Source organism: Mobula birostris, chromosome 22 (assembly GCF_030028105.1).
Source record: "Mobula birostris isolate sMobBir1 chromosome 22, sMobBir1.hap1, whole genome shotgun sequence".
Taxonomy (NCBI): domain Eukaryota; kingdom Metazoa; phylum Chordata; class Chondrichthyes; order Myliobatiformes; family Myliobatidae; genus Mobula; species Mobula birostris.
The window spans coordinates 15873017-15899634 of record NC_092391.1 but is presented as its reverse complement, the minus strand read 5'-3'; the positions used below and the strand labels follow the sequence as shown (position 1 = coordinate 15899634).

The 26618-nt window shown below is 38.2% G+C and overlaps 1 protein-coding gene across 2 annotated transcripts in view; it reads right to left on the bottom strand.

Moving 5' to 3' along the window:
* The window catches only part of med27 (mediator complex subunit 27), a 279537-nt gene that overhangs the window by 244696 nt on the left and 8223 nt on the right, over window positions 1-26618 (bottom strand). The window lies entirely within an intron of this gene.

Below are 26618 nucleotides of genomic sequence, written 5' to 3'. Positions count from 1 at the left end.
TATAGGGTGAGAGTGAATAGTCAGAAATCATGGCACATATTGGTACCAATGGCATAGGTAGGAAAAGGGAGGAAGTCCTGAAGAGAGACTATAGGTAGTTAAGTAGAAAGCTAAACACAGAATCTGCAGAGTAGTAACCTCTGGATTGCTGCCTGTGCCACATGCCAGGAAGGGCAAGAATGGGATGAGTTGGTAGATGAATGCATTGCTGAAGAATTGGCGCATGGGGCAGGGTTTCAGATTTATGGATCATTGGAATCTCCACTGGGGAAGGTATGACCTGAGCAAAGAGATCAGGTTACACATGAACTCAAGGGGGATCAATATCCTTGCGAACAACAGAGTGATAAGGCTGAGGATGGCGAACACAAGTAGATGCAGTGTGTAAGACCATAAGGCATAGGATCAGAATTAGGCCATTCAGCCCATCAAGTATGCTCCACCATCCCATCATAGTTGATCCCACACCCTACTCGACCCCATATACCTGCCTTCTTCCATAACCTTTGATGCCTGGCCAATCAGGAAACTATCAATTTTCATTTTAAATATACCCACGGTCTTGGCCTCCACAGCTGTCAGTGGCAGAGCATTCCACAGCTTCACTACTCTCTGGACTAAAAAAAATTCCTCCTTATCTCTGTTCTAAAGGGCTGCCCCTCAATTTTGAGGCTATACGCTCTAGTTCTGGATACCCCCACCATAGGAAATATCCTTTCCACATCCATCTTATTTAGTCCATTGGACATTCAGTAGGTTTCAATGAGATCTATTTACAGCAGTCTTCTAAATTCCAGTGAGAACTGGCCCAAAGCTGCCAAATTCTCCTCATATGTTAACCCCTTCATTTCTGATACCATCCTCGTGAAGCTCCTCTGGACCCTCTCCAATGACAATACATCCTTTCTGAGATATGGGGCCCAAAACAAAGTATTGTCAACCAGTGTCTTAAAAGGCTTCAGCATTATTTCCTTGTTTTTATATTCCATTCCCCTTGAAATGAACGCCAACATTATATTTGCCTGACGAAGGGTCTCGGCCTGAAACGTCGACTGTACCTCTTCCTAGAGATGCTGCCTGGCCTGCTGCGTTCACCAGCAACTTTGATGTGTGTTGCTTGAATTTCCAGCATCTGCAGAATTCCTGTTGATTATATTTGCCTTCTTTACCAGACTCAGCCTATAAATTAACCTTCTGGGAGACTTGTATGAGGACTCCTCAAGTCCTTCTGCACCTCTGACATTTGAATTTTCTCCCCATTTAAATAATAGTCTGCACTTTACCAAAAAGCATTATCATACATTTCCCGACACTGTATTTGATCTGCCACCTTTTTGCCCATTCTTCCAATTTGTCTAAATCCTTCTGCAATCGCATGGCTTCCTCAGCACTACCTACCCCTCTACCTATCTTTGTATCATCTGCAAACTTTGCCACAAAGCCATCAATTCCATTATCTAAATCACTGACAAACAATGTGAAAAGTAGCAGTCCCAATAGTGACCCCGAGGAACACCACTAGTTACTGGCAGCCAACCAGAAATGGCCCCCTTTATTCCCATTCGCTGCCTCTTGCCTGTCAGCCATTCCTCTATCCATGCCAGTACTGTACCTTTCATGTAATGCCATGGGATTTTATCTTGTTAAGCAGCCTCATGCGTGACACCTTATCAAATGCCTTCTGAAAAAAGTAGTGACATTGTTAGGAAGGACAAGCAGATCACAGGGCAAAATTGCAGTCAGTGGGAGAGTTGAAGTATAACAAGGGGCCAAATTCAAAAAGGATTCTGAATACAGGACTGAAGTTGTTATATTTGACAGCATGCAGTTTATGGAATAAGGTAGACGATTTTGTAGCACAGTTAGATATGACATTGTGGGCATCACTGAGTCGTGGCTGAAAGAAGATCATAGCTGAGAGCTTAACATTCACATACACAATGTATCGAAAGGACAAGCAGGTAGGCAGATGTGGAGTGACTCCATTGGTAAAAAATGAAACCAAATCCTGAGAATGTGGTGACATAGGATTGAAAAATGTAGAATTCTTGTGGGAAGAGTTAAGAAACTGCAAGGGTAAGATGACTCTGATGGAAGTTATATACAGGATTTCGAATAGTAGCCAGGATGTGGGCTACAAATTACAATGGGAGATAGAACAAGCACGTAAAAAGGACAACGTTACAATAACCGTGAGGCATCTCACTATGCAAGTAGATTTGGAAAATCAGGTTGATGCTGGATTCCCAGACAGGGAACCTGTAGAATGCCTATGAGCTGGCCTTTTAAGAGCAGCTTGTGGTTGAGCCCACCAAGGGAAAAGCAATTCTAGATTGGGTGTTATGTAATGACCCAGGTTTGATTAGAAAGCTTAACATAAAGGAACCCTTAGGTTATGATGACTTTACACTGTAATTTGAGAGAGAGAGAAGATAAAGTCAGATGTATCAGTATTACAGTAGAGCAAAGGGACTTACAGAGGCATGAGAGAGAAGCTGCCCAAAGTTGATTGGAAGTGGACATAGCAGGGATGATGGCAGAACAGCAATGGCTCGTGTTTCTGGGCAAAATTGAGAAGGCTTATAAATAGACAACAGTGGATAACAGACCACTGGAAAATGATGCTGAAAAGGTAGTAATGAGGGACAAAGAAATGACAGATGAACTTTACATCAGTCTTCACTGTGGAAGACACTAGCAGAATGCCAGAAATTCAAGAGTGTCAGGGGGCAGAAGTGAGTGTTGATGCTATTACTAAGGTGAAGGTACTTGGGAAGCTAAATGATTTAAAGGTAGATAAGTCACCTGAATCAGATGGACTACACCCCAGAGTTCTGAAAGACGTAGCTGAAGAGATTGTGGAGATGTTAGTATTGATCTTTCAAAAATCACTAGATTCTTCAATGATTCCTGAGAACAGGATCTTACTGAATGGTGAAACAGGCTAAAAAGGTCATAGTACATACTTGTATTTCTTCTATTATTTTTCTGTGTCTATGTACCCAATAATAAACATTTCTTGGGATAGGTTGTCATTCATTGCCATGTATGTTATCACAGATCTTCCCTTTCGGTCTTTCAAACGACCTCCCTTGCTCAAACCTATTAGATTTGAAATACAGTTAATTCTGGTTAATTGGGCACATGGTTAATTGAGACAGCCACTTATTTGGGACAAGTCTTAAAGAACAAGAACTAATCAAGAAAATTGCTAAGATTCCCTTAGTTGATTTGGGATGTTATGCTGCTTAATTGGAATAGGAGACCATTGTCGAACAAATTCAGTCGCATCCATTTGTATGGCCATTAGACTCTACACTGTGCTCAGAGTAAACAGTTTTTAAATAACGTCAGTTGCATGTTTGTGTTCAAAAAAGCAGTGATTTTTGTTAATGATAGTTGGGAAGAAATAAGCAGCAAGACAATTCAGAAACAAGAGAAAATCTGCAGATGCTTGAAATCCAAGCAATACACACAAAATGCTGGAGGAACTCAGTAGACCAGGCAGCAGCTATGAAAAAAGTATAGTCGATGTTTCAGGCCAAGAACCTTTGGCAGGCAAGACATTTCAGAACTGTTCTGCTCACTGAGGTTTCAAGCATTCAGGCTTTGTTCGTAACAGCTGGGAGTAAAAATGAAACAATTTCACTACTTCAAAAAGTTAGGAACAATTGAAAAGTATTTGAAAGTATCGACAATCATCTTGAATGTTACAATGAAAATGAATATTTGGAGGAAGCAGTTGTTGATAGCTGTGTATGAAGACAGTCCATTGTCTGTACTAGGTGTTTGCACAGATTTTGTTCATTGCATACACTATGAATTTCTTTGTTGCTGACTTTTTGAAACTAACACAGTTTTACTGTACTGTAGCACTATTGGTAGTATTCTAATTTGTTCTGTATTTGAGTTAATACATAATTTGTTACTCAGTTTGTGTTTTTATACCTTTTTAACTATTTCTACGAAACTTCAACTAATTGTGGTAGCTGCTTAATTGGGCCAAAATGAACTGGTCTCCATGTGTCCCAGTTAACCAGAATCCACTGCATTTCCAAGCAATGTGAAATGACCAATTTTTTTTCCTCCACAGATGCTATCTGGCCTGTCAGTTATTTCCAGCATTTTCTACCATTATTGATCTTTCTGTTCTGTAGAACAATTTACTATTCCATTATTATCTCATATTTCCATCCTTTCTAGTAGAAAACAATTGAAACATTTCAATCTTCCAAAATGTCAAACTTTCAGCAGCCACAACAGGTCCAAACTACTCATTTATTAATTTAACATGGAGTAAAATCCTTTCAATAACTTCTGCTAAATGATGGATAATGTCTAAAATATGTTTAACTTCACAAAAACCATTCTCCTCTAGTGGGAAGACAGTAGACAAGACAGTTATGGTATATAGCTCCCAAAGCAGCCAGTTCCAGTAGAAACTGGTGGAATAGCTTATACTGCAGAGAACCCAAAAGCTGCAATTTACTAGAGTCCAAAAGTTTGCAGCCTGACCTTAATAATTTCAATGAACTATATTATACATATCATAAAGAACCGTAGATTTCAAAACCCTATGCAAGAGTGAAAGTATTACATAAGCAACCTTTCAGACTCTTATCAACAGGTTTAACAAATGATCTCACTTAAAAACACTTGGTGCTCAATTGTCCACTTGCGCTTTCTAATTGACAAACTGAAAAGGAAAGATGTTAAAGCCAAGCAATAGTTTGACGAACATTAAGTTGAAATTTTATTTATTTATTCAGATGCATTGCAGGATAGGCTCTTCCAGCCCTTTTGAGCTACACTGCCCAGTAATGCCCTGAGTTAATCCTAAACTAGGGGTCGCCAACCCATCGATCTTTCAGACTTTCCCAATAGATCCCAAAGAAAAATCAAAAATAAATACACAAATACTGTTGTAATGTGAGCATTATAAAAGTAAGTAATACTAATTAGGATAATGGTAACATAGCAATATTTTCGCTAAAAAGCTGTTTGCAAAGAGAGATTGTTTCTGGGTTGCGGGGGTTTAGTTCCGTTCTTTCTGCCCCATGCGCATGTGTGTAGTTCCCCTCACCATGCACCACATTTTCAGCGTAGCCTGTGCTGCATCAAAGTGACCAATCAGATTAGGGATAAGAGTACTGACTGTCGCAAACATCAATATACGGCAGTGTCCCCAACCTCCGGGCCGCGAAGCAGGCAGGGGTGCAGCGGTAGTTGGGATGCACACAGCACGTTTTTAAGAAAAAAAGCCAAAATAAACGAGCTAATTAACTAGGTGCCGCCTGGTACGTAAATGTCGGCTCAGATCAGAGGCGACGCAATCGGCAATCGCTCGTGATATCCTGATAGCATGGCGGAGACTCCACGAAAGAAGGCGAAAACATACAAATTTCATCCAGAATGGGAAGAGGAATTTCTATTTACCTTGGTAAAAGACAAGTGTGTATGTACGTCGTGCCAACAAACACAAGCACTGACACTGAGGGAATCTGGAGCGGCACCGCAGCACCAACCACCAGGAATTTAAAGACACCTACCCTCCAAAGAGCACAATTCATGCCCGGAAAGTTGCACTGAAATCAGGGTGGAAGATCCAGCAATCGTTTTTCACAAAACACGCTGCTCAAAATAAGGCTGCTATTGAAGTAGCATTTCGTGTAAGTCACCTTTTGGCTGAACACAAGAAGACTTTTACAGATGGCGATTTATTCAAGGAAGCAATGGTCATTACCGCAGAGACTGTTTTTAATGACTTTAAAAACAAACACGGCATCACAACTGCAATACATAATATACTGCTTGGCCCTGCAACAGTGACAAGGAGGGTAGAGTCATTGTCAGAGGACGTGAATATTTTTCACTACAGTTCGATGAATCCCTGGATGTAATGCAAACAGCTCAGCTTGTTGTATTTGTCAGAATGGCTTTCCAGGATTTTACAACAAAGGAGGACTTCCTCACTCTTTTGCAATTAAAGGAAGGAACCAGAGGTGAGGATATTTACAATGAGTTTAAAAAAATGTCCGTGAAAATGACATCCCCGTTCATAAACTGGTGGCAATTACTACTGATGGGGCCCAGCAATGCGCGGTGTGAGCGTTGGTTTTATAGTACTAAAAGTCAGTGCCTACTTCGGGTCAACATCTATGTGAAATTGTATTTTCACAGATGAAAATTATTAAATCTAAGTACAGGAGCTGACTTACTGACAGGCACCCCTCTAGGGTTGCCAACTTTCTCACTCCCAAATAACGGACAAAAGTAGCAGTCAAATCCCGGGATATTTGTGTTTACCCTGAGAAAGACTACCATGACCATGAAGCCTTGCGCAGGCACCTGTGTGCGCATGTGCGTACGTGTTGATTTTTTTACCCCACAAATCGGTTTTGGCTTAATTTTCACTATTTCTACTTTACATAGGCTGTGTATTTATCATATCATTCCTGCTTTTACTACATATTAGTGTTATTTTAGGTTTTATGTGTTATTTGGTATGATTTGGTAGTTATTTTTTTGGGTCTGGGAACACTCAAATTTTTTTTCCATATAAATTAATGGTAAGTGGTTCTTCGGTGTAAAGCATTTCAGCACGAAAGGTTTCATAGGAACGTTCTACCTTAGTGGGGGAAATACGGGACAGCTGGCAACCCTACACCTCACAGACTGTCTCAGACTGGCTGTCTGTAGTTATGAGCCAAATTTCAGGGAACTAGCAGAAAGTATTCAGCCCTAGTCATCACACTGAGTGCAACAGGCAATTTTTACTCATTTATTTTTCGTGTTGAAATAAAATTAAATAATGAAACTCAGAAATAAACATGTGAAGTATTGTAATATTCTTAAAGAAAGATAGCTATGGCCTGTTTGATATGCTAGTTACAGTGTTCTCTTGTTTGAATTATTTTGAAAGTTTGACAAAATTATTTTGTGTAATTCAAATACAATTCGCCCAAATAAAAGGCCTCAAATTGGAAGTACAATCTGAGCTGCTTTTTCTCTAAACCATTTAGTAAGTAGATCTTGCCTTTCACTGAGGTCAAGGTAGGGGATCTTGGGCTTAAAAAGGTTGGTGACCACTATCCTAAACTAATCGTGGGGCAATTTACAATGACCAATTAACAGGCAGCAGCAGGAATTGAACCCAGGTCACCTGTACTGAAAGCGCTGTGCTAATCACTACGCTACCATGCCACCCCACTGTACTAATTAATTATAGAGAACATTCTCAGAATGGGTATTACTTCCAAAAATATATTACAGTAAAAATTAACCCACTCATTTAGCACACAGGAACATATCCATCAAACAGAGAACAAGAATTGTACTGTAAATAGATCTTGGCAATACATGTTGAAGGGAACTTTGCCTTAAATCTGTGATAAACATCTTTTTCCCAAAAATCATTCTAAAGCCAAGTTACTTCCCAAATGAATACAGTTTCAAACTGAACAACTTAATGATCAAAGGGTAAAATATGGCAGATCGATTTTTTTTAAACAGAAGGCCAATTGCTTAACAATGAGATTCATTAATGGCTTGTGCCTCACTGGAAATAGGAATACACTCAAGCTCCGCATAATGCTACCCCACATAGCGCTGATTCATTACAAAGCGGTTATTCAATTCTTTACAGAAATTTTTTAAATGACAAAAATTCATTCCAAGCAACACTTAAAACTTCTCAACAGTGGCTGTGATTACGTTAAACATTCAAGCAGTCAATGAGAGTGCTTTACATACACTCTGAGTCACTCACAGTCAATCATATATTAGTTCACGCTTTGCCTCCCCCGTGCATGTAAACGCTCTTACTCCCTCGCCAATTTACTCCATTTTTTTCCACCCATATTGTTTGGAAAAAGGCCTGCAACTCCCAGTGAGGGTAGTACATCTAAGATGTCTAGGAAAAGCATTAGCATGGATGTGCAACTGCAAGTGATACAGCGTTTGGAAGCTGGTGAGTGTCAGGTTGATGTTGAAGAGTTACTGCAATCTCATGGTGAGGGCCTTAGTAACAAAGAGCTTCAAGAATTGGCAGAGCAACGCATCCTGGATGAACTTGAGGACACAGATGGAGAAGAGGAAACACTAGCAAGAAACCTCACCACAAAATTCCTCAGCACTAGCATCACCACAATCACACAAATTATGGACCAGTTCATCAATATTGGCCCTGACTGGGAGCAAAGCAATAAGGCAAAGAGAGGTGTTCTCAATATGATTTCCTGCTATCAAGAATTGCTTCATGAGAGAAAACTTAAGAAAAGGCAGTCAAATCTCGACACCTACTTGAAGAAGAAGTCAAAGTTAGAGAAGGACCCAAAGCCTGGTCCCTCCTCTAAGATGTAAACACCATTCGCTTCCCTCTGCTGTTGCTGTGATGTGTTGCTACTTCACTGATGTATACATTAGGCCTATTTGCGTGTTTGTTACTCTATGAAGTACTGTGAGTACATAAAATAATATATCATATATCTTGGGCTAGATTTTTTTAAAATCAGGCACACATGTCCATTTATGTAATATTATAATGACCCTACATTGTGCTGATTTGCATGGCGCTCCACCTCTGAGGAATGCATCCTTATCGTTATGCGGGGTCTGAGTGTACTTGTAAAGTGTAATCTAATAAGAACCGAAGAACCATCATCAAGATCTTCTACTTCAAGTCCTGCTTCACCTCCTACATTTTTTGATTTGTTTAACATCCATTGGACTAGTGACAAGAGGTCTTAGATGAACTTGATGACTGAGCTTCTACAGCCCTCTGGGATAGAAAATTCTATGAGTATCCTCAACAGCTGCTTAAAAGCACCATGAGAAGACAACTACCACTGGTGCCATGACCAGGTGCTGAAGACAACAGCAGAGAGTATCTCCTTGCCCATAACAACAGTAAACACCTCCACCAACCCAGAAAGCTTCAGCTTTGACAAAGCTGTAAGGCAACTACAGCTATGGCCCAGATCACCAGCAGGCTTACTTGCCACGGCGTCTGAGTGGCAACCGAAAGTGGATCTTGACAAGCAACTAAAGTTCCCTGAGTTCATCGCATCATCATCACTGAGGCCTGATATGGTCATTCTGTCAGAAGCCTCGTAGCAGATGGTCACGGTAGAACTAACAGTTCCTTGGAAAGATCAGATTGAGGGGGCATTGTAGCTTAAGGAGGCCAAATACCAGGAGATGGCACAGCAGTGTTAGGGATGGGGTAGAGGGCACGTTGTGAGCCTATAGAGGTGGGGTGTAGAGGTTTTGCTCTGCAGAACCTACTCTCTCCATGACATTACAGGGGCTGCAAAGAGAAAAGCCATCAAGACCCTCACAGATACTGCTGGGTGAGCCTCCAGATGACTATGGATCAAAAGGTGTGACCCGTGGACTAGTATTGCTGGGATACAAGCCAGGGCCTGATCAACCCTGGCTGGGACACTTGGGTGAGTGTGTCTGATGGTAAAAGACCCAAAACATCCAATGACCCCAGGTTACAGCATTGATGATGTGTCCCAGCGCATCCTTGGATGCATCTCAGCATCATTAGTACCTTCTGGTACAGCAAAACTAACCAATAGAACAATGTCAATGAAAACACATTCTGCTAATAATGAGGACAATAAATTTTAATCAGTTTGCTTTGCAGCTGCACTAATGTTTCATTCAAACCATGCACTCGAACATTATAGTAGGTGTACAGCCCTCGCTGAGGTGTTGTAACATCAACCAGACAGTCAACAAAACTCTATTCAAAAAAATTACATGAGAGCTAGGATATAGCCTCCTCGCTGCTTGGTTTTATTGCAGACTCAGTGGCATGACATAGTGAATAAGAAGAGAAACTGAAAAAAATAAAATACAATGCAATCACTGCATTGCTCCATTCAGACAAGTAAATACACATAGATAAGTGCCTATTTACTTATCGGTGTAAGAACTTGGTTAAGTTTCCTGCAGGTAAACAGTAAATACAAACCACTTGCATCGAAATTGGTGTCTAATAAACTCAAGAATAACATTCTATATCAGCAAAATCTTCTTGATGCCTTTAGATTAACCTCTAAACAATATAACATCAACTTACAAGCAATATTTCTGCTGGGGAAACAACAGGATGGCTTTAAATAGAAATGGTTTAACTCCTAACATAAATCTCTGGCCTTCCGCCAGCCAACGTGCTTTCCTAGTTACTAATTCCTGATTGCACAGGAAGTGACATAATGCAGATCAGAAACTGCTCATTTCAAAATAAAAGCTGAATTTGTTTAATCACATGTCAAAAGTAAACCAATTGCCTGAAGGGCAAAATAGTAGGGAATTAAGTTAAGTGATTGGCGTTCGTTTCGGTAGACAACTGCCTGCGCAACCAAGAAAACAGCTTGCAATCCATCAACTTCTTTTGATAAAAGATTCCAAAGATTGTTTCAACATATACTGTTTACATAACAGAAAAAAGCTGAAGGAACTCAGCAAGTCAAGCAGCATCTACAGAGGGGAATAAAGAGTCGATGTTTCAGATCGAGACCTTTCATCAGGCCTGGAAAGGAAGAGGATTGAAGCGAAAGTAAGATGAGAGAGAGGAAGCAGTACAAACTAGCAGGTGATAGGTGAAACCAGGTGAGGGGGAAAATTAGTGAGTAGTTTCTATATGAGGGCTACATTTTGAAAAGGAAAAAAAGCTCACTGAAGAATATCCATTCTTTTCGAAACCTACCATTACTATCAGACTACTTGAACCTCAATGTTAAGCATAGTGCTAGCAAATAGTTTCCACAGACATGTTTGCAAAATGTACATGACCAAACAATGAGCTCACAGATAAAATTAACACATTAATCAATGGTATAGTAATGACCAAATAATATGTTCGATGAAACAAAATTAACTGATTGTGAACCACTAAAAAACAACTCTAGAAATCTGTTACAAGGGTCTGAAACTTGCTGGTTAATATCAAGTGTCCTGTACAGAACCATCAACATTTACTCATTTAAACTGCAGCAAGGCCAGGACCTCAATGCACACATGGCACAGTTTAAAAACTAGAAGAATATCAATAAACAATAAGAAAACGTTAATGGCCTGCAGATTCAGCACTTAATTAGCACAAATAAAGCGATATATTCTGAAGAAGGAAATGAAACCATCACAAAATGCCTCAAAAATACAAAGAGGAGGATTTAGGAATGAAGTTCATCTCTACAAAGATCAAATTTCAGAATGAGATGTTATGTTAAACTTACATACCCAAGTTCAGCAGCATGGTGAGTAATGCATTTTATTATGAAAAGGATACTAGAAACAATAAACAAATTTTTACTAGAATTATAAAACAGAGATTAAATTGGTCTTAAAAGACTGAATAGATGCAGCTTCCCTTCTTTAGAAAGAAACTGAGGGTTGACCTGGATGACACTTCTAAAATTCTGAAACTGTTGATACATTATAAGAACCAGTTACTAATAAATTCAGAAGGGAATTCAAGAGAAACCTCTTCTCCCAAGTAGTGGTTAGAAGTGAAATTTACTTGACTAGATAAACAGAAAGGAGGTAGGAGTAATATGAAATGATGGCTTTAAAAAGGGAATGAGGAGACTCACCTGGAACAGTAACACTGGCAAAAGTCACACCAATTTTCACACACTAACACATTACTATCTATGGACCGGATAGAGTTATGATAAAGAACTCCACAATAATTCAATTTTATTTTTGAAATCATGTTACTCATTAATATATTGCATTATGTACAAGATATTCAAAAAATTAGAAACAGACCATTAATAAAACAAATCTTTTTTTCCTCGGGAAAAACTGATCTGGACACATCAAATTTCTGTTTTTGTAAGGACTGGATGACCTTTTGGCTTCAAAACTTCAGCTGGCCAAATTCCTCAACAGATACATGTTTGAAAAGGGTTCCTGGCCTTTAATTCAATTGATTCCACAGGGTTGAGGACATGCCACATGGAATAGTTGCCCCATTTTACAATTATTTTTTATTAAATTTAACAGTTATGCTCCACTGGTCCCTCAGCACCTAAGTCTACCATCACTTAATAGCTCTAAGCATTTCAATAACATGCCCCAGAGCACTTATACATTTTCAATTTCACATTTGATAGGTGGTCTTCAAACACTCTCAATTGACTCTAAAAGTGGGAATGTTCTTGTTGCCAATATGTGCTCCCCAATTCCTACTTACACTAAACAGGTCAAAACCCATTGAAAAGTCTGACAACACACATAAAAGTTGCTGGTGAACGCAGCAGGCCAGGCAGCATCTCTAGGAAGAGGTACAGTCGACGTTTCGGCCCGAGACCCTTCGTCAGGACTAACTGAAAGAAGAGCTAGTAAGTGACATTGGTTCTAGCAAGTTTTTAGACAGCACCCCTAACCAAAACCTGTCTACTCTTGTTCCTATACCAGCACAGGACAACCAGCAGCTGAAACAACGGCAGTATTTTCAGCAGACCCATTGTTTCAGCATGATTTTGCCGTACTGTATTAAAATTGCTTCTCCCTATCCTGACTCCATCCTTTCAATGATGGTTCACTTCATTCCCATTAGGTCTCTGACACTTCCCATTCCTTCTGTTTCTCTAACGTATCCGTTTTCCACACTTTATCTTCTCAACAGATTTATAATCCCTTCACACCTCCAACCTCACCCAGCATGGTCTGAGGGTCCTCCTCTTCTTTCAGCAGAAGAGCAAACCAACCCAACTCTCTCCTGACTCAACTTATTCCCATTTTGAGCAACTTGTCCTTCTATTCCACTCATTTTCTCTAAATCAAAGATGTAACCGTGGGAACCTACTATCTTTTGTGAGAAATGTTTGTTTGATTCAGGATGCAAGCTTCAAAAACAGTATTTCATCTTCCTTATGGACAAGATAACATACTGTTTCTGTTTGTATCAAAACTAGCCAGTTCCCCTGTAAGATTATCCATCTGTAATATTAACCCAGTTTTCCCTTCTAATCTATTGGGCATTTCCAACACTCTCTTTGATTTCAGGTCTCAGCAACCGTTCCAGTCTGATTTCTTTTCCAGTTTGTTTTCTTTTCCAGTTTGTTTTCTTTCCTTAACTTCCCTGATTAACTAACCAGATGATTCTTTAAACACTTCAGCAACGCTGGCCTCATTAGGGATATTCGCTTTGTCCTGGCCTCTACCCTCTCTGGCAGCATACAACTAATATGTCTTCTCATTTTCCATTTCTGATAAAGGGTCTCAAAACTAAATCAAATGCTGCCTGACATTCTATTTTTTTTATTTCAGATCTTTAGCATCTACAACTTGTATTGATCTTCAGCTCACACTTCATCCTGATGTAGCAAAGAAACACAAAATAAAGGTTATTTTGCTGGTGACACAGACATAACAACATGCTACTCAAGTCACAGCACCTACCCTTTACCAACACCCTCCACAGCACATCAACTTCTCAAAATCCAGCCACAGCTAATATCCCATATATTGTTGATATTTTTGAACATATTTTTCTGTTGGAAGCACTATATCCAATTTCTTATTAATAATCTCATGCTTTTTAATAGGAATAAGAGCAGCCAAATTAAATGTGTCCTTGGAATATGTCCTTCTGGGCTGACTCAATAAACTCGATTTCACTGTTCAAGAACAGGAAGCTTTAGACCACACATGAATAATTTCTGAGCAAGGCTTGCGCATTTACTCATGTGTTCACTAACATGTGAACAATCAGAGAGGGGAAATGCCCTTATCTCACCTCATCAAATATACATAAGGCAAGCCATGCTGGGCTGAAATTAAAAATTAAAGACTTTGCTGGGCACAGTGCTTTCAAACATCAACACAAATTAATACCTACCAAAGGAAGAAAATATCTGACCTGGAAACAAGGTTGTTATGAAGATCAATTTAATAAAAAAATTAGGAAGTTAATATTAACAGCAATCAGCTTGAGCAAATGGTTGGCTGTTAACCCAGCTGAAAGAGTGCCCACAATAAATTATAATGGCAATAACAATCCTTAATGGCAAACTGAAGAAATAATTACAAGATGAAAGTGATTCATAATTCTCAAAAATGTGTATATAATGGAACAAATATTGGCTCTATTGATTTCTTCCCCATGTATTCTGTTGTTGATAGAAAACAGTTTTACTTATGGGCTAAAGTGGTTTTACAAAATAACTTGTTATCTTCTAATAATGTAGCAAACACAAAGAAGGTTGTTTTGGTTGAATTATTGCCCAGCAATGAAGAGAACTAAATGCAAGGCAATATAAAATATTTGAAAATGAAAACATCACCAGAGGAAGAACTTTTAGGTGCAGGTACGCATACTTGCTGTATACAACCTTCCTTGGACTACTCCATACAACTGCTATGAGGTGAAATATTTATTTTTCTTAACAACTCGTTATCCTCGTACATAACTTTGGTGACAATGGCAACTTTCAGAAGTTCCAGACTTCAATTACTAAAGAACAGTAGTGAGCCAAATGTGCTCTTAACAACAATACAGTGACTTCATGATTACAATTACTGGCAGAAGTTTTTTTTAAAAAAAAAATGTTCAAATTTGTTAAATTCCTCAGTAGTTATGTTGAGACACGAGATCCTGTGTCTCTGGATTGAAGGTGAAGATACTGGTGGGCAGTTCAGTACCTTAATTGCAATGACTGTGTGCCAAGTAATCTGAAGTGGTGATACGCCATCATAACTGTGTGGGGGTAAGGGATTCAGGAGTAGTAAAAGACTTGACTGAAAATTGAGGGTTTGCCTGCATTATAAATGTTTATAGCTGTCTTGGCAATCTTTTAAATAGTATCACTATTTTTGAATTCATTCCTATTACTTGTGACTTGCATATAGTAGTGCGTTCTCAACCAAAATTTGTCAAAATGTAGTTAAAGTAATGCTTCAAGGAATCAAGTGGAACAACAAAAGTTAGAATTCGAATGATCAGACAAGCAACAGCTGCACCCTTATGTACAGTGGCAAACAAAAGTTTGGGCACCCCGGTCAAAATTTCTGTTACTGTGAATAGTTAAGTGAGTAGAAGATGAACTGATCTCCAAAAGTCATAAAGTTAATGATGAAACATTCTTTTCAACATTTTAAGCAAGATTAGTGTATTATTTTTGTTTTGTACAATTTTAGAGTGAAAGAAAGGAAAGGAGTACCATGCAAAAGTTAGGGGAACCCAAAAGATGTGAGCTCTCAGGTAACTTTTACCAAGGTCTCAGATTGTAAATAGCTTGTTAGGGCTGCGGCTTGTTCACAGTCATCGTTAGGAAAGGCCAGGTGATGCAAATTTCAAAGCTTTATAAATACCCTGACTCCTCAAACCTTGTCCCAACAATCAGCAGCTATGGGCTCCACTAAGTAGCTGCCTAGCACTCTGAAAATTAAAAAAAATGATGCCCACAAAGCAGAAGAAGGCTATAAGAAGCTAGCAAAGCATTTTCAGGTAGCCATTTCCTCAATCCGTAATGTAATTAAGCAATGGCAGTTAACAAGAACGGTGGAGGTCAAGTTGAGATCTGGAAGACCAAGAAAACTTTCCGAGAGAACTGCTCGTAGGATTGCTAGAAAGGCAAATCAAAACCCCGTTTGAATGCAAAAGACCTTCAGAAGGATTTAGCAGACTGTGGAGTGGTGGTGCACTGTTATGCTGTGCAGCAACACCTGCACAAATATGACTTTCATGGAAGAGTCATCAGAAGAAAACCTTTCCTACGTCCTCACCACAAAATTCAGCATCAGAAGTTTGCAAAGGAACATCTAAACAAGGAGTCCTGACGAAGGGTCTCGGCCTGAAACGTCGACTGCACCTGTTCCTAGAGATGCTGCCTGGCCTGCTGCGTTCACCAGCAACTTTTATGTGTGTTGCTTATCTAAACAAGCCTAATGCATTTTGGAAACAAGTCCTATGAACTGATGAAGTTAAAATAGAACTTTTTGTCTGCAATGAGCAAAGGTACGTTTGGAGAAAAAAGGGTGCAGAATTTCATGAAAAGAGCACCCCTCCAACTGTTAAGCTTGGGGGTGGATCGATCATGCTTCGGGCTTGTGTTGCAGCCAATGGCACGGGGAACGTCTCACTGGTAGAGGGAAGAATGAATTCAATTAAGTACCAGCAGATTCTGGAAGCAAGCATCACACTGTCTATATAAAAAAAAGCTGAAGATGAAAAGAGGATGGCTTCTACAACAGGATAATGATCCAAAACACACCTCAAAATCCACAATGGACTACCTCAAGAGGCACAAGCTGAAGGTTTTTTCATGGCCCTCACAGTCCCCTAACCTAAACATCATCGAAAATCTGTGGATAGACCTCAAAAGAGCACTGCATGCAAGACAGCCCAAGAATCTCACAGAACTAGAAGCCTTTTGCAAGGAAGAATGGGTGAAAATCCCCGAAACAAGAATTGAAAGACTCTTAGCTTGCTACAGAAAGCGTTTACAAGCTGTGATTCTTGCCAAAGGGGGTGTTACTAAGTACTGACCATGCAGGGTGCCCAAACTTTTGCTTCGGGCCCTTTTCCATTTTTGTCATTTTGAAACTGTAAAAGATGGAAATAAAAAAGTAATCTTGCTTGAAATAGTAAAGAAATGTGTCATCTTTAACTTTATGCCCTTTGGAAATCAGTTCATCTTTTACTTGCTCAGCTATTCACAGTTACAGAAATTTTGACCAGGGGTGCCCAAACTTTTGCATGCCACTGTAACAGATACCCAAGTCACATGAATGTAGGCACTTACTAATATTCTACTCGTGGCAGCTTTTATCACACCACTACAAAGCAAATTTCTCACAACCCAGGCATAGCCAAGCAATGGTCTTTCACTGCGTTCAAATGACAACAATAATGACATTTAAAATGTTCCCACCTTCACCTAGAATAAAGCTGGCAGAGACTTCTAATGCATTTTAGATGCAATGTAGTATCCTGTTCAGCTACGGTATTAAATTCACTGCTGATCTAGAATGAATTATCAGTAGGGAAATAAACAAGACTATTACTAGGCCACCTATAGATTTATTGACTATGCCCACAAGAAAATGAATCTCAGGGTTGTACTTGGTGCAACAAATCCTTAATCTCTGAAAGATGGCTCACTGGTTTACTCCCTAGACTAATATCTGTAATGAGCCATTGGGTCCTGTTGCTCTGTGTGATGTACATAACTACAAGGCTTGTTTTAAGTTAAAAACAAAAAATTATTTTACATATAGTAATACAAATCTACGACCTAAACTTCTACCCCTCAGATACTCACATCATTCTTCTAAGAATGAGAAAATCGTGTTTTATATTGAATGCTGAATTGATTTCAAATTCCAGGTAAAATCGTGAAACTTAGCAAAATAGTCATAAAAGTCAATTTCTTATCAAAGTACATATATGTCACCAAATACTACTACCTTGAGATTCATTAACATTTAGAGGAAAATAAAGAAATACAATAGAACTTACGAAATACCATACATAGACTGACAAACAACCAAAATGCAAAAGATAAATTGTCCAAATAAATATTACTGAGAACATGAATTGTTCTTAAGTACATGCTTATTTAAGTACCGTATGAACTTAAATCCTAATGACACACTTAGTTAAAGTCTATTATCCACATTACAATTATATAATTTCTATTGTGGGTTTATAATTATTCATTATTCATCTCCCTTCTTCAAGTTAATGTAATGCTTTCTAAACTCTAATTAAACTTTAAGTAAATGCCAGAATGGAAGTGCATTTCAAGATTATTCATAAATTAATTATTTTCAGCTTATAAACTGATAACTTAGGATGTCACGATCATATGAAGCATTTAAATCAGATTGTATTTTACACTTTTAAGTGACATTGTATCTAAAGGCAGGTACAGAGAAACACAATGTACTGACCCAGGTAATGAAACACAATGAATTAATTCAAAGAAGTAGCATTCTCTCTTCGAAATCTGCTTTTTCTCAGGTACTTGGATATCAAAATAAAATTAATTTTCAAATATGATTTAAAAATCTTACAGTTGTTGATATGACAAGGCATTGTTCATTTTACAGCAGGTGGTCAGAAGCTGCTAGTAGAAGCATCCAAAGCGTATTTCTCAGATTTTCCACACTGCCATCCACTGCCTTTATAACAGAACTGCATATCTACTCCAACTGCCAGAACAACAACAGTGTCAGGCTCATTTTGGAACTTACCCGTGACAGACAGCTAACAATGTGAATGCTAATCACAACACCACATTCAAGTGTCAGCAATATTGACATTTAAAATGTTTCTATCTACACCTAGAATAAAGCTGACAGACTTCCAACACATTTTAGATGCAATGTTGTATCCTGTTAAGCTATATTAAATTCACTGCTGATCTAGAATTAATTATTAGTAGGGAAATGAACAAGTTTATTACCAGGGTAGCTATAGATTTATTGACTATACCCGCAATTAAATGAATCTCAGGGTTGTATATGGTGGCATATATGTACTTCGATAATAAATTTATTTTGAACTTTATCTTTTGAAGACAATACATAGCACTACACTGCGACTTCTTTACCCAGCTTTCAAAATCCACAATCCAAATCATTCTCCGTCAAAAAGCAATCATAAGCAGCCTTTTGACCCACTAATTAAATCTATATAACCAAAATTCCTTTCACTCAGGAAGCTACTGAATGCTACCCAATACTGTCCTCAAACACTGTTAAAGACATATTACAGAATAAAGTGTGTATGTTTCAGACACAGCTCAGTAACAATAAAATTTAAATCTGAAATTTGGCACTTAAGTTAGGTTTAACATAAGATTTTCTAAAACTCTCATAGAAGACCCTCGATTGCACATAGCAGTCTAATTTTCATTTTCCTCCATTAAGATTTTTAGATCTATTTCTGAGGTACATTGCTGAGATTTTCTTTTGTGTTGATCATTTTGAAAACATATTTATTTGTCTATATTCAAAATTATAATCCAAAAATGGATTGCCACAAAACAGTGAAATATATCGCAGAGCATCAAACAAATACTGTGTGTATTCTGTGTATAGCTCACTAACGAAACAAGCTAGATTTGGTTTTGGTTTATTATTATCACATCTACTAAGATACAGTGAAAAGCTTGTCCTGCTTACTGATACAAATCAAATTATTATACACTACATTAAGTTAGAACAAGATTATTCAAAAACAATACAGAATAAAGTGTAACAGCTTCAGGGAAAGTGCCGTGAACGTAAACAAGCGGTTCCCAAGGTAGGGGTGGTGCTTAGTAGCAAGAGGTGACAGCTGAGGGATTACAGGTTTAATTTAAGAAATTAATTACTTATGAAGCATTTGAGGATCAAATGCTTATTATATTTGATTACAGCGATCATGTAATCACCTCATCTCTTGCTAACCCACCATTCTCTTACACTTTGCTCGAAGCACAATATAGTTGGTAGAAAACATGTGATTCTTCTGTATTTGGCATATCATTAGAAATCTGGACTGAAGAAATCGCGTTATTTCTGAGCCAGGACCACATATTATTGCGGTTCACTACTGTAGTAGTGTTAGCTCATACGATTCCCATATTCTAATCATGCAGTGACACAATTCCTGTAAATTAGGGTATGGCATTCAATGGGGTAAAATTCAGAATCTGACCTTTCAAATGCTCTTAACCATGGCCCAACCAAGATATCGCTGCTCCACTTATGTACCTTCAGGCAGAGAGTCAGGTTTTGCCTGAGCTATGATGATGTCATAACCTTCCTTTTTATAAATCACAGCATTTCAGGTTGGACTTAAACAATAGGCGACTGACTGTGGTTGTTAATCCATAATGAAAATGGCAGATGCAGACTAAATGAAACAGTGCAGACAGTATAGTGTAGAGTATTTGAAATATGGATTTATACCAGCCCCAAACAACCAACAGCAGCCAAAGTATCTCTAGTGTGGAATTTTTTTTCAAATGAGGCAATGAAACTATGCAAGCTCTTTTATCATTTGAAGAGAATACACTCTGATAAAGCAAACAAGAACTTGGCTTATTTCAGTCACTTCATGAGAACTTTCAGAAACAAAAAACACTTCAAAACATCACACATCAAAGTTGCTGGTGAACGCAGCAGGCCAGGCAGCATCTGTAGGAAGAGGTGCAGTCGACGTTTCAGGCCGAGACCCTTCGTCAGGACTTCGTTAACGCTAATGAAGTCCTGACGAAGGGTCTCGGCCTGAAACGTCGACTGCATCTCTTCCTACAGATGCTGCCTGGCCTGCTGTGTTCACCAGCAACTTTGATGTGTGTTGCTTGAATTTCCAGCATCTGCAGAATTCCTGTTGTTTACACTTCAAAACATGCTTTCTAGTATTTCACAACAAAACAGTGATGGCTTGTGTGCTTCAGACACATTTCATTTGCTCATTGCTAAATCTGGAAAGCCCCATACAATAGGAGAACTGATTTTGCCAGCAGTAAGGGAGGTTCTGAATATGGTTTTACGTAAGTCAACACATCAAATTATTAAAACAACTCTACTCAGCGGCAACTCTGTTCAAAGGCAAATACATAAAATGTCTGAGAACGTGGAAAACACATTGTCAACATACTGAGGATAAGAGAATTTGCTCAGCATCGGAGGAGTGAAATTTGCCAACTAACGAATCTTTGCTTCTTGGTTATGTTTGCTTAATGAACGATGAAAGCATGGTTCAAGAGTTATTATTTGCATGAGGAGTAGAAACAGATATATAGGAATCAGTATTTTGGATTGTTGAACAACATTGCAAAGAGGAAGTCATTCCACTGACCAACATTCTTGCTTGTGCAACATATGGGGCACCACCAATGATCTGTGTGGAATTCACACACAACATCTTGTTCCAAAAAAAACAATGCGATCGGCTGCATAAATCATTAAACATTGCTAACACTGAAATGCCATGCTTACAATTCTCAATTATTTCATGAGCTTTATGTTGAGAATGATGAACAGTTTGAACGTTTGTTGCTGCACACAGAAATCGGATGGCTGTCAAAAGGAAACTGCCTGAGACATTTTAATGTGCTTTCTGAAACTGATAACATTTTTTGAAGACTTGAATGCTTCATTCAGTAATCAACTGAAGAATATTAGGCATTTACAAAGTTTAATGAAATCAATCTTCAGTTGCAAGGACATGATGTGGCTCTTATCAAAGTCAAATCAGCCATCTCTATATTTCTGTCCAAGTTAACTCTACTGGCCATCATAACCTTTTCGAATTTCCGAGCCTCTCTTAAATAGAAGATGAAGGAAGAATTCCAGGTGATGCTCTTCAAGTATACGGTGCGCTCCTGCGTGAGCTGCATAAAGACATGTCAAAGAGATTCCAGGATCTTCTCTTGATCCAAATTCCACATTGGGTAATAAATCCGTTCCTGAACAATTGTAATGAGGAATTAACAGGAAAGATGGAGGAAGAACTGATCTCGCTACAAAATGACTTTTGAGTTGAAGCTGAGGATCAAAAAAAATCATATCAAGACTGTTGGTTGCAGAAAGAAATCTCTGAATACTATCCTGCACTGTGGAAAAAGGTCAAGATGTTCTTTATTGCCTTTCCAACATATTTAGTGGAGTGCAGTTTCAATGCGGTCAACCAACTTCCTTCAAAGCAACGAAACAGACTGAAAATTACTGAATCTGGGAATCTGACACTCCTTCTGAGTGATATTCAGCCTGATGTTGAGAAGCTGATATCACTACACCAAGCCCATCCATCTCATTGAAAGGTGAAAAAGAAATGATGACTACAAATGTATGGTCTAAAATTGCTGAATTCTTTTTTTAATTGTAATTGAATAATTTTATTCAAGTAGATTTGAATATTTGTTTCAATTATTTGTTACTGATTTGAATTTGCAGTTCTTATTTTCTTTCACTGTGCATTGTAAATCAAAAATCTTTATAGTTTTTATGTAATGGTTGGAAAGGGAGGGGCACTAGGGATACGGTCAGGGAACCAAGAGGACAGAAGTTCAAAAATGTTTGGGAACTACAGACGTAAACAATGAGGTGTAAGATCATAACGAATGTTGTGACTGTGAACAAAATCACCAGAGACACTGAAGCTGGTGATATAGAAATCTTTATTCATCACAACATGCAGGCATTCTCCTGGAGACACAGAGGTAGTTTCACAAACTCAGTGTTCACAACATTTGTATACCCTTAAGATCAATGGTAATGAATTGCATATCTATTGTGGGATATACCTCTGAATATTTAATTACCTTTGCTGGGACAAACTATTTGACATTATAGTATCAGTCCGGTCTGCAAGCTTCCTTGAAGTTGTTTACAATGTGAAAATTACTTAAACCCATAGTTGCTTGGATAAATACAGGCCAATTAATACAACCCCATTATAACATTTGGCTGATGCATATACAAAACTCTCAGGGTCACAATTTTGCAAACCATATCTCTTAAACTGTGATCCAACTGGTGCTTTTAACTTCAATTTACTGCTTGCAATGTACAATAAAAACTGAAGACTGGTCTTTGCTTGAATAAAATATGCTATATTCACATAACCCCAGAATATTCCCTAACAACGAGGTAAATTTCAAGGTCGTGTCCAAATTGCCATACTAGTGAACTATTTAATACTTATAACAGCTGGATAGAAACTCTCCGTGAGTTGAGTAGCACATGCTTTCAGGTTTTTTTCAATCTTCTGCCCAATGGAAGAAGGGAGAAGAGAGTATGCCTAGGGTGGGTGGGGACTTTGATTATTCTGGCTGCTTTACTGAAGCAAGTATACTTCTGACCTATATTAACCACAAACAAAAATGGTAAATTTGTGCACTGAATTTCTGCAGAAGATCAAGTATAATTTAAACTATTTAGATGAGTGTATCCAAGAGAAAGAACCAAGTTTAGTGAAATGCTAAAGAAATATCTTACTGTATTAGATATGATTAGAGGTTGTTTACAATTATATTTTTGGATGCTTCAAATGGAATGGGAAAATCCCATTTTATTAATATATTTTTGGCTAAAGTTCAAAGACAAAATGTGATTGCCCTGACAGTGACATCATTAGGCATTAGGCACTTTAGACAGGAGAAAAATCTGCACATTCACCTTTCAAACTCCCTTTACATTTGTCATACGTGGAGATTCCAATATTTAACAACAGTTGAGGAAATGCAAAGGAAAATATTCTAAGATTGTGAACTTATTTGCTTGGATGAGAATACAGTGGCTGACAAAGCAGCCATCGAAACATTAGATCAAACACCGCAAGACCTCAGACACAATAATAGTGGGAGGTGTTCCTTTTACTAGCTGAAGATTTTCATCAAACATTACCGCTCACTCTGCAAGGTATTTAAACAGATAAACTGAAAGTCTGTGTTAAGCATTATATATTTGGGAGAATGTTGAATGACTATATTTGAAAGTTAACCTGCATGCGTATTTGACAGACAATCTATCTGTGAAAGAGTCTGTTTCTAGTTTACCCAAATAGGGAAATTGAGAGATTTAAAGATCAAAACTCAACCGGGATTATTTTGGTGAAAAACTTGGGCCAGTTGCCACCTCCTGATGTGGTGCAAACTGTTTAACCTACTGTCACTCAACATTATTTGAATTATGTATGGTTGTGCAATACAGCATCAAGAACTGACACAGCACAGGCCAAGAATAAAGACCTTCTTTTAAAGCTTCCCAGTCAAGCTATACAATATAAATCTATTGACAAAGTGACAGACATTGATTTCCTTGTTGAATTTTTAAACTCTACCACCATCTGCTGTGGCATCGTGTATTCTTGAACAAAAAGGAGCTCCAGCCACGCCACGTAGGAATATGGATCGAAGAGACTAGATTGTCGATTCAAAAATTACTTCAATGTGTATTTGAAGCTCCAATAATGACCCATAGTGCTGCCCCATGGATATCAATTACACCATCTGATCTACCCTTTCAAATTAAGTGACTTCAGTTCCCTATTGAACTAAGTTTTGCTGTGAGCATAAACAAAGTGCAAGTTCTTTTACTACAAACTTTAGCTTAATCCTGAAACTCAGTGCTTTTCCCATTGTCAATTATATGCTGGTTGCTCTAGAGATAAAATAATCTATAAAAAAAAAGAAATATAGTGTATTATGAAGACTTCAGCACTGAAGTAAATTTACACATTGTGCATAGGTATCTACTTAGAGAAAATCATAACAAATACAATTTTATATATTTATTTATTTCCAGAGTGTGTGTTTTATTGATAACTTTAGTAAAACTACATAATTTTAACCTCCTAATATTTTATTTATTTAGAGATATAGCACAGTAATAGGTCCTTCCAGCTTAATGAGCCCGCACTGCCTAATTGCACCCATGTAGCCCATTAACCTACTAACATGTATGCCTTTGGAATGTGAGAGGAAACTGGAGCGCTAGGAGGAAACCCACACAGTCACAGGGAAACAAACTAACTCCTTACGGACAGGGGCAGAAATGAACCCAGGTTGCTGGCGTTACGCTAAACTCTAGGTTACCATGCTGCCTCCTCTTATAAAGTAAAGGCATCCGTTAGTCTTGCGAGACCATGGAACTGCGCCTGGAAAGTCTTCACTCTCCAGAGCGCAGGTCTGGGCAAGGTTGTATGGAAGACCAGCAGTTGCCCATGCTGCAAGTCTCCCCTCTCCACGACACCAATGTTGTCCAAGGGAAGGGCATTAGGACTCATACAGCTTAGCACCAGTGTCATCGCAGAGCAATGTGTGATTAAGTGCCTTGCTCAAGGACACAACACGTTTCCTTGGCTGGGGCTCGAACTCACGACTTTCAGGTCGCTAGTCCAATGCCTTAACCACTTGACCACATCCTCTTATAATTCATGAAATAATTATAAATGTTTAAGTTAAATTTTATTTCATTTACAAGGAGTATAGAAATAACTGCAAACATCATAATTGCCACCACAATAACACAAGCAATGTTGGGTATAGTAGCAGGTATTGTTATAAACCTTCAAAAGTTCTTTACCAGCTTAAATATTCACTTGTACACTGGGATAAATTCAAGCTTTAGCTGCTAAGTTTGTGAGACATTCACTTGATAGTCACCAAATCAATATATTCACCCTTAGGCCCATCAATGCCACACATCCAAACAAATATTTGGGAATACTGTATAACACATCTGAAGTTTGAAATTCAGAGAAAGGAAAACAATTGGGATCATTGATTGTATATTTGATACACATATTGAAATGTGGCAGTAATCCAACTCAATCTTCACAAACATCCCAAAAAGGTTTGCAAACAAAACTTGAATTAATCAGTCACTGTAAGTTAGGAAATGTGATAACAGAATACATCACTTTAATTCTTTCTAGATATGATGCACACCAACTCTAAACAAAAAGTACTATGAGATCTATTAGTTTTGTTATAGAATGTAGCAATGATTCAAATACACAGTAAACAACTCTAAGTTTGCATCAGTGAGACACAAACATGAAATTTCATAGATTAAAAATAAATTGAATTTAGGACAAATCAGGACTAAAGTTTAAGCTCATATGCATAATGCAACAGCTGCTTACGACAGAAAGTACTATTGATTTGAACAAAAATAATTGTGTGGGAAATTCTGCTGAAATTGACTGGGTTTTAAGAAGAGTTTTTGACAATAATGAAAAGTCAATTTAGCAGGCTTCAATGTCAATATTTCAGTAACAAACAAATTGCAATAAGTTTATCTCCAGCTTTCCATTTTTTTTCTCCCAACTTTGTCCATATAGTTGCCATATTTTAAACCAGAACAGATATGTTTTCTTCAAAGGAGAGATATCTACATTTCTTTTAGGTGACAGGGAAAAAATACATACTGAAATTCACTTAAAGTTCCTGACACATTGAAGCAAACTACCATTATGTTTACTATTTCACTGTACATAATATCGCACCCCCATGGATTTATTTACTTTCACACACCAGTTATTTCCAAATTTGTCAGTACACTTTCATCATGTAATATAAATTCTAGTTTGGAAGACTAATAATCCATAAAGTTTGTAATCACTGAAATACATCAGTATCATTAGTGACTAAATGAGTCTATTTTGCCAGAAAGAGCACAGTTATGAAATCAGAGGGAGTTAGATATGGCCCTTGTGGCTAGGGGGATCAGAGGGTATGGAGGGAAGGCTGGTGCAGGGTTCTGAGTTGGATGATCAGCCATGATCATAATAAATGGCGGTGCAGGCTCGAAGGGCCGAATGGCCTACTCCTGCACCTATTTTCTATGTTTCTATATGTTTCTATGATCTCTTTATGATATCTACCTGCTTTTTACAGTTTCCATCGTTCAATTCTCATCTTTCCTATCATGCAGAGGAAGAAGGGTGCACTTCCATTTTACTTGGTTAGATGTACTGTATGCAGCAACAGTGGAAGTATTTTCAATGATTGACTTAATTTTTGTTAGAGTCATAGAATCAAATAGCACAGAAACAGGCCAGTTGGCCTACGTATCCATCCTAGGCAACACCCTGGAGAAGCTCCCCTGCACCCTCTGCAGTGCAATCATATCCTTTCTATAGCATAGTAACT